This window comes from Mchenga conophoros, linkage group LG16 (genome assembly GCF_057382185.1).
Source record: "Mchenga conophoros isolate Kocher_MC1m ecotype Shallow Benthic linkage group LG16, M_conophoros_male_GT1.1, whole genome shotgun sequence".
In the NCBI taxonomy this organism is placed as follows: domain Eukaryota; kingdom Metazoa; phylum Chordata; class Actinopteri; order Cichliformes; family Cichlidae; genus Mchenga; species Mchenga conophoros.
Genome location: NC_140541.1, coordinates 1,032,999 through 1,041,688, shown reverse-complemented (window position 1 = coordinate 1,041,688; position 8,690 = coordinate 1,032,999). Strand labels below are relative to the sequence as shown.

General features: G+C 39.8%; 1 long non-coding RNA gene across 1 annotated transcript; it reads right to left on the bottom strand.

Moving 5' to 3' along the window:
* Positions 1-5,334: 5,334 nt before the first annotated feature.
* Positions 5,335-7,949, bottom strand: LOC146556041 (uncharacterized). The gene is made up of 3 exons (XR_014888940.1): positions 7,267-7,949; positions 6,347-6,375; positions 5,335-5,916 (listed from the first exon to the last, which is right to left on the bottom strand). It is a non-coding gene; the product is annotated as an uncharacterized LOC146556041 (long non-coding RNA).
* Between the last annotated feature and the right edge of the window lie 741 nt (positions 7,950-8,690).

The window sequence follows — 8,690 nt, the reverse complement described above, 5'->3', positions numbered from 1 at the left end:
CGGCTGTAGTCGGGCACATCTTCCTGTTCATTTTCATTGTCTCGCTCTCTTTCTTGTTCGACAAGTGGCAACCTTACGAGATCTGATTCAGGTGCCAGATTACACCATTCGTCAGTCACACCTCTGTTCTGCTCATATTCCTCAACAGCGCTCTCGATCTCCTCACTGTTTTTCTCATATTTTTCTCTGTTTCTTTTGACAATGTGTTGCACGTACTCAAGATGGTCAGTACCTGGTAGCTGTACACAGCCAGCACCATAGAAAGCCTGATAGGTTGGCAACGATGGTGTTTTCAGTTCGTGGTCTGAACGATGAGGAAGGTACAGTTTAAGCAGTCTTCCGTAATATTGCTCTGGATGTTTTTCTTGTGAGCAGCGGTGAAATCTGATGATAGCAGGCTTATTGTTTTTGCGCCTTTGCACAAACCCCATCTCATTGAGAAGGGGCAAAACATCTTTACCTTTTTTCTGTTGGCCATAGACAATCCTGCAAGTAGCAGCAAAGTCTGCCATGCACATCTCCTCATACTCTGGTGTTTCAGGTCTGGCTTTGTATTTGTCATTCAAAGATGTCATCCAAACATTGGAAGACTCAGGTGTTGTGTTGTCCAGAACTGACAGGGGACGACTCATTTTCACAGGATTATCATCAGTTGGAATGAATATTACAGCACGTGAGCATTGCTTCATGTGAAGACCACATGCACGAGCAACACACTCCTGTGCACTGATCTCTCGCTTCTTTGAATATGCCTGCATGACGGCTCTCATTTCATCGCACTCATTTACACTGTCCTTATGGGAGTTCTCAATGACAGTTTTCAGGTACTCAGATAGCCCGCCCTCTTTTTTTGATATATATTTCATTAAATAATTTGCAGCACCAAAAGCATCTAAAACAAAGCTTATGTCGATATTACTGTTCCAGGCTTCAAGCAGATGTGGATTATAGCCGTTTATCCAAGAGTCTTTTGGATCACGCTTTAGTATGATCGTACTCCTCATGTTCATTTTATTCAGGTATCTCTCATATTCTGCATGTGTCAACTTGCATCTTTCCAAGAGCTGCTCTAAACTCATGGAAGCAGTTTCAGGTTCATTTAGCAGCTGGTTCAGTGGTCTGAGCTTGTTCTTTGCCGTTTCTACTTCCAGTGCATCATCCTCACTGGGTCTTGTGATCATTGTCTCATTGCAGGGTGGTTTGGGAAAACCAAAACGGCACCCGGAGCTTAAACTCCTAAAGCACGTCTTTGTGTGGTTCTTACTGTGTTTTTGCACTTCTGTTACTTTTTTGTACAGTTCAGGTTGTTTATGTGGATCAGGCAGCTGAGCTGTGATGTATTTGTTTATAAAATCAAGAACAGTTTGCTCATCATCCTCCTCAAACACAGGAGCACCTTCTACCCACAGGAGGCAGTGTATGTGTGGGCTTCCTCTGTGCTGAAACTCAACTCTGTAAAAGTAGTCAATGACTTTGCCAAGTGGCTCTGCGGGAGATAAGAGTAAATCTCTGAATAATGCTTCAACTCTCTTGTCAAACATGCGCATTGTTGTGACAGGATTGCTTCTCAGGATGTCACACTTTGCTGACCAGTCGAGTCCTTCAAAATTCACTTGTTCACCTTGCTGCCTTGTTATTGCCTCGATCACTTCAGGCCAGCGCATTTCAGCAGCTGAAAATGTGCAAAAGAACGTGGGAGTTCCCAACTGTCTGATCATGGCAAAAAGATCTCTTGTTGTTTTCTCCCAATAGGCTGGGGTTCCTCTCAGAGGCTGCATGAATCTCACTGCATCTTTATTTCGCACCAGTTTCTCCACCTCATGTTTATCTTGTAACATGCCTGAGGTTATTTTTCTACCATCTCTGGTCAGAGGCTTTGCCTTCCTTAACTGTACTGTCATGCTGGATGTAGCCAAGTGTATTTCAGTCACAAACTGTGCAAAGAACAAATAGTTTGTGTCTTTGGCAAAACGATCATCAATGCAGAAAAGTCTTGATTTGAAATACCCACTGGGGGATACTTTGATCAGCCTTCTTTCATCAAGTGTGTTTTGGCCTGTAGGAAACTGCACAGGGAAGGCCATGGCCTCCAGTTTAGGTGTTTTGAAAAAACTTATTGGATTGTTTCTCTCTGCAGGAGCAACAGAGTAGATTCCTTCACTGAAACATAATATCTCCTCAGCCACATCAGGGGGCTGCAAACAGGACTCGAGTGCAAAACCACCATTAGTCAGTCCATCTGCTTGCTCTGAATCATCTCTCATCTGTTCATGCGATTGTTCACCATCACAGGGTAACGTGTCAATGTCCTGTTCATTTTTATTTTGTGCTTCACTCAGTGCATTTTTCTCACAGCTGTCAATTTCCATTAAATCAGCCTCATCATAATCGTCCTCATTCATGTTTTCATCATCATCATCATCATCATCATCATCATCATCATCTTCATCAGGAAGTGTTGGATCACACAGCTCAGCATCATCTCTGATGCTCACATCCTTATACTGTGGGTGAATCTGCTTGAGTTTATGCAGTGCTTGCACAAGTTTAGACCAGCTTACAGTCTGAAACAGCTGATGACCTTTGTAAGACAAGCGTCTCTTCAGTTTTATTCTCATGACCTGAGAATTAATTCTCAATCGAGGCAATGCTTCAACAGTTTCCTGTACCTCGGATGGGACACAGACCACATTTCCTCTAATTGCTCTTTGTCTGCCTTTGGGAAGAGGAATGATCTTGGCAAATGGTATGCACTTGGCTATGAGATGTCTCTCCAGTATGTTGAGATCAGACAGTTCAGGTGGAGTATCAGCAAGATCCAGTTTATTGGCAACAGCAAGTGCTGGCATGGATCCATTTTTAAGATGATCGTGGCAGGTGTGACAAATCCACTCTCTCTTTCTCTCATCGGGAACATTGCACTGCTCATTTCTGCAGTTTTCATCACAAACATGAACAAATCTTCCAGTCAAACATGTTGCAACCACATGTGGGTTTTTGACATACTTTGACCTTGTGCAGGGTCGCACTTGGTTTGGAAATGAAGCCTTGAAACAGACAGTACATGGGTATGAGGGTCCAGCTTTGATTTGTGATTTGAACACAGATATGGCCTCGTTGATCACACTGTTGTCACTCTCTTGGGTTTGTCTGTTCACCCATCTGTATTTCCTTTTTATTTTCATGGCACATCTCATGTTGTGCATAATCCTGAATGCAAGATTACTTTGATACCTGTCTCGCATTAGTTGTTTCATTAGTTGTTTGTGTCTTACTCTGAATGCGTTGTCACGTGCATAACGCTGAGTCACACGAGATCTCTGTCTCTCTCTGAATTCTGGGCTTTCTCGATACCTTTTACTGATATAGCTTTTTTTCTCCTCTCTGAAATCAGTATTCTCATAGTAGCGTCTTTTAATATATTGTTTTTGTTTCTGTCTAACTTTAGCATTCTCACAGTAACGTCTTTTAACATACTGTTGTTGTTTCTGTCTGAATTCTGCATTCTCACAGTAACGTCTTTTAACATACTGTTGTTGTTTTTGTCTAACTTCAGGATTGTTTTTATATGCCCCGCTTGTGCAAGATTTTTTCTTTTCTTTGTACTCTTTATTTGAAGCATACTTTTGTCGTTCTTTCCTTTTTTGGTTTTCTTTTCTCTGATTTCTGGGTTTCTCTGATGCCATTAATCTTCTTTTCATTTTGTGCCTTTGTTGTTTGTTAACTTTTTTCAGTTTTTGTAAAACTATATCAGAAAGGTCACAGGCAGCAACATTTTTTATTGCAGCATTTGATTGACATGAAAAAACATCATTTGATGGAAGCAAATTTAATTCACTGCATAGTTCTTCAGTTGGTATATTAGGAGGTTCATTCTGATCTTCATATGGTGTGAACTGAGTCATGCGGACTTCTTTTTGTTTCACCAGTGGCGTGTAAATGGACATTTGACAAAAGATGTTCTCAGTCAGACCAGTGGTTGTGTTTCTCCTTGGAGTAGAGGAGTTTGCTTCAGTTGTATCAGAGTGAGTAGGTCCCACAGCAGTGGCAGCTGTTGGTCTGCAGACTGTGTCTGTGATAGTATCACTCAGGTTGACTGTGCTCATACTGTAGAACTGCACAGGCTTCAGTTCATAGGTACAAGAAGGTGATATCTCCATCCCTTCATAAGAATCCTGGAGCCTCTTAATCATGTCACTGAGGAGTGTGAATTTCACCATCACAGCCGTACCACGGTCACGTGACCATAGTGCTAGAGGAAGACCACTGGCTGTTCTGGAGTGTGGATCAAAGAAACCATATTTGCCTGATGTGGATCTGAACACTGCGATACACAATCCACTCATAATCAATAAGGCATACTGCACATCTGACAACAGGCAGCTCAGTCCTGCTTCTAAGCTGAGAAAGGTATCTACTGCCTCCTCTGGAGGTTCTTCAAATGTCCCATACCGGGAAGGCTGTGTCATGTCGACATGATACATAGACCTGCGAGCATCAACTTTGTCTGGCAGCTCATCGGTAGCCAAATGAATGTTTTTAGGAAATCTTTTCTTGGCCTCTTTGTACATCACATCACCTTTATCCAAGACCAGATTAAGGTCAGCTGTAGTCATGTTATCATTCTCATGAAGGAAAGCAAGAAATGTGAGTGAGTTACATGTGCACTGCTTGTTTCTGGAGTCTCCATATTTGGGATGAGCCTGGCTGTGAGATGCACAGATATGTGTAACAGAGGGCTGGTTTTCAAAGTTCACTCTTTCTGCATGAGATGGTCCTGCCACATCACTGTGACGGCCTCTTTTTACAATATCAGCATAACCCACCTGTGGGGCACTTGACACCTCAGGTTGGTCTCTATGGTTTACCTGATGATCATTAAATTCATGCTGCAATCCAATCTTTACAGCATCTGCATAGGATACCTGTTGTACATGTGCAGGAACATGTTGACCTGCCTGTTTGACACCATCAGCATTGGTCTTTGCAGACACAAAGTCTTCTGCAGAGCTCTGAGGAAAATCACACTCAGCTTGTTCACATGGTGGTACTTCATGAAACTCATGGAACTTCTTCCAGCGTTGTTTTGCAGCTTGTGACTTTTTCTGCTTCCTTGGCATTTTTACACAAGTGTTTCTCTTAGTCTTTAGAAAGTATGTTTATAAAATAAGAGTGTCACACAGCAGATGTTCTCTTTGTCTTTATATTTCAGTTTTTATTTCTCAGAAACAGATGTCTTTGTTTGACAGTTTGTCAGTCGAGAGAATAATATGCACTCTCTTTATTGGCTTGGCACAACTTAGCAGCAAGCGCAAAGTGAAAAACAGCTAGAGAGAAAATTTAGAAGAGAGAACAGACAGAGTAGGAGAAACACGGCTGGGAAATCACAATCAAACCGTGAATTAGAGTTTTCTTTATTTGTTCAGTTTGTTCTCAGGTAGAGGCAATATGCACTCTTTATTGCTTTAATGGCTTGGCATTTTTCAGCAGCAAGCCAAGAGTGAAAAACAGGTAGAGAGAAAATTTAGCAGAGAGAACAGACAGAGCAGGAGAGACACGGCTTTAAATCAAACCGCAGAGTTTTCTTTGTTTGTTCAGTTTGTTCTCAGGTTGAGGCAAAATATGCACTCTTTATTGCTTTATTGGCTTGTGCATTTTTCAGCAGCAAGCCAAAGAGTGAAAAACAGGTAGAGAGAAAATTTAGCAGAGAGAACAGACAGAGCAGGAGAGACACGGCTTTAAATCAAACCGCAATAAGATTCTTGGTTTGGCAAAATTTCTCACAAACCACAGGGTGAAATACAGATGGAAAGAAGGCAGAGACAACAGGTGGAGTAGGACAGAAGATAGAGGGGTTGGGGGGTTGGGATGTGAGATAGAAGACTGGAGATCTGGTCCTTGTTCTTCTTCTGCACACTGTGAACAAAAAACAAGAAAAAAAAAATAATTTTAATAAAATTATATTACATGGTAATTGTATGAACTAATTGTGACTACTGAAAAAGGACAAAACAAATATTCAAGCTAAACTGTTGTCAGCTGCCATGTGCAAAAAGTTGCACAATTTGGCACTTTTTAAAAGAATAAATATTTAATTAAATTCAGCAATAATATTTTTAAATACAAATATGATTGAGTGAATTGTTAACTAATCACATGTAATGTGCAAAAATGTACGAAAAAAATATTTTAGCCCAATTGTTAAGCTGAACTTATGTGTATTTATTATAAAAATGTGTTTAAAAGGTCTAGCACAAAGTTTGAACCCATCACTTTAAAGCTTATATTAGTCAGACTCTTTTTTTAAAATTTTGGTGTACTTCTCTAACAGTATGTGCACACCTACCAGGCAAAGCACAGATGTGAGTCAAGTTCCTGAAAGTGTAAGACAAGAAATAACATGTTAGTTGTCTGTACAGTGTTATCAGACTAACAAAAAAACAAAGCCCACACGACATGATACACTGAACTTATAGTCAGCAGGGTAATTATAGAGTAATATAGCACACCAGCTGATACAGCAGCCATTTTATAATTCAAACTAATTAACTGAAGTATTTATTTAAGTACTTATATAAGGCTACTGTTAGACTGTTACTAGCCTTAGCATCGCTGCTAACGCTAGCATTCCTGCTAGCGTTAGCACTTCAGTTAGTGTTAGCACTGCTGGTAGAACTAGCACTCTTACTGTTAAAACTGAGGCACAATGGCAATAATAAAGCTCATTTGTTACTTTTGTCTCACTGACCGCCAATAAATATCACAGGAATATCACAGGAATATTCTTTTTGTCAGTTAAAAACTGCTAAGGCTAGTGTTGGCACTATAGCTAGCGTTAGCATTGATGCTAGCATTAGCATCGAAGCTAGCATTAGCACTGCTACTAACAGCAAAAGTCATGAAGTACTCTTACTGTTAAAACTGAGGCACAATGGCAATAATAAATCTCATTTGTTACTTTTGTCTCACTGACCGCCAATAAATATCACAGGAATATCACAAGAATATTCTTTTTGTCAGTTAACAACTGCTAAGGCTAGTGTTAGCACTATAGCTAGCATTAGCATTGAAGCTAGCGTTAGCACTGCTGCTAACAGCAAAAGTCATAAACCTATATAAATGGTAGCAAAGGTTATTCTTTTTTTGCTTTCTTTATTCTTTGAACTCTGTTGAACTTTAAAAAGACTTGATATGTGAGTTTAAATGTCAAACATGTATTTTTACCATAAAATTAAAACAGTGCTGTACTGAGTATATTGTACTTACCACAGCAGAGAGCAAAGCGGAATGACGGCAGTTGGTGCAGTGATTAGTTAAAGACTGATGAGGCGTTCAGGTGGTGCTTGGAAATTTGAGCATCAGTTTGAACATCAATAATGAGCATATATATTTCTCTGTCATAGAGAGACAGAGAAAAAAATACACAAGACTCACCAGCATACAAATTGGTACTTTTTCTCTTTATGTCACTCATTCGCTTATACTCAGGAAAGAGGGCAACTGGCATTAAATTAGCAAATAAAAAGTATGTCATCTTGAACTGTTTTATGGATTTTATTTTAAGACTACTTTGAGCGTATTCGTGGGGAGATAAACTATACAGACTAAAAACAGAGACATTAAATGAGATTCGATTATTTAAAATGTGGGAAAATACACTACAGACAGGTAGATGCTGTGAGCTTTAATTATCCAGTCAGAAAAGATTATTTTAAAGTCATCAACTGACTAAAACTGCCGAGGTATGAAAAACCTGTGTGGAGAAGACAAGTCCACCAATACACAATCAACTTGAATTTAACAGGGCAATAATTCAGGGCTCTATTCAGTTAGCCTATATTAACTACTGACATACTGTTAATCTGTGGCAAAAGCCTGTCAAACCTGTCTTATTGTACCTATTGAAAAAGTTAATCTTACTACAACTGCTTAGATGTAACACACATTTTTGATTTAATCTTGGCAGAGTGAGAGACAGAGCTTGTTAAGCAGGCAGGTGTGAGCCTTTCCTTTCCTGGTTTGCTGAATTTTGAGTTAAAAATATTGAATGAGATTTAAAAAAAACAACAACAAAAAAAACGAATTTAACCTGAAAACAAAGGTGCTGAACTGCTAAAAGCTGAAGGTTACACAGAAGAAGAAGTTGGAAAAAAGCTGAAAATGTTTTAATTGTAAATTAGAAAAACCTAAGAAATGAGAAAAGAACATTTAGAGTCAGAAAACATCTGAACGAATATTAAAAGGTCATATTCTTTGAATCACTGAATGACTAAAATGTGATCCCGCCACTTGGATCCACACAGTTTAAAAAGTTTACATCTCTGAGCTTTGAAAGACAAGATGTTGGAAAGAGAACAACGATGGCGACGTTTTGAGGGTAAAATGATGGCTTTAACACTGTGGACACAGCAGCAGTTGAAAGAGAAGTGTTTAAGATGAATCTTGGCAGAGTGGCAGAGAGAGCTCGTTAAGCAGGCAGGTGTGAGCCTGGTTGCTATAGTGACCGCACCCAATGGCTCCATACACACGTACACAGACATGCGCCTCACTTTTGCTGCTTAAAATGAACAGAAAAGTCAGGCCGAAACAAATCGTTCCCAAATGAAAAGTAAAAGTCGTATTGACAAAATTCTTTCACCGTGAGCGACAGCCATGTCTAGTCTACCTAATTCTCAGTTTTCATGCCTGTG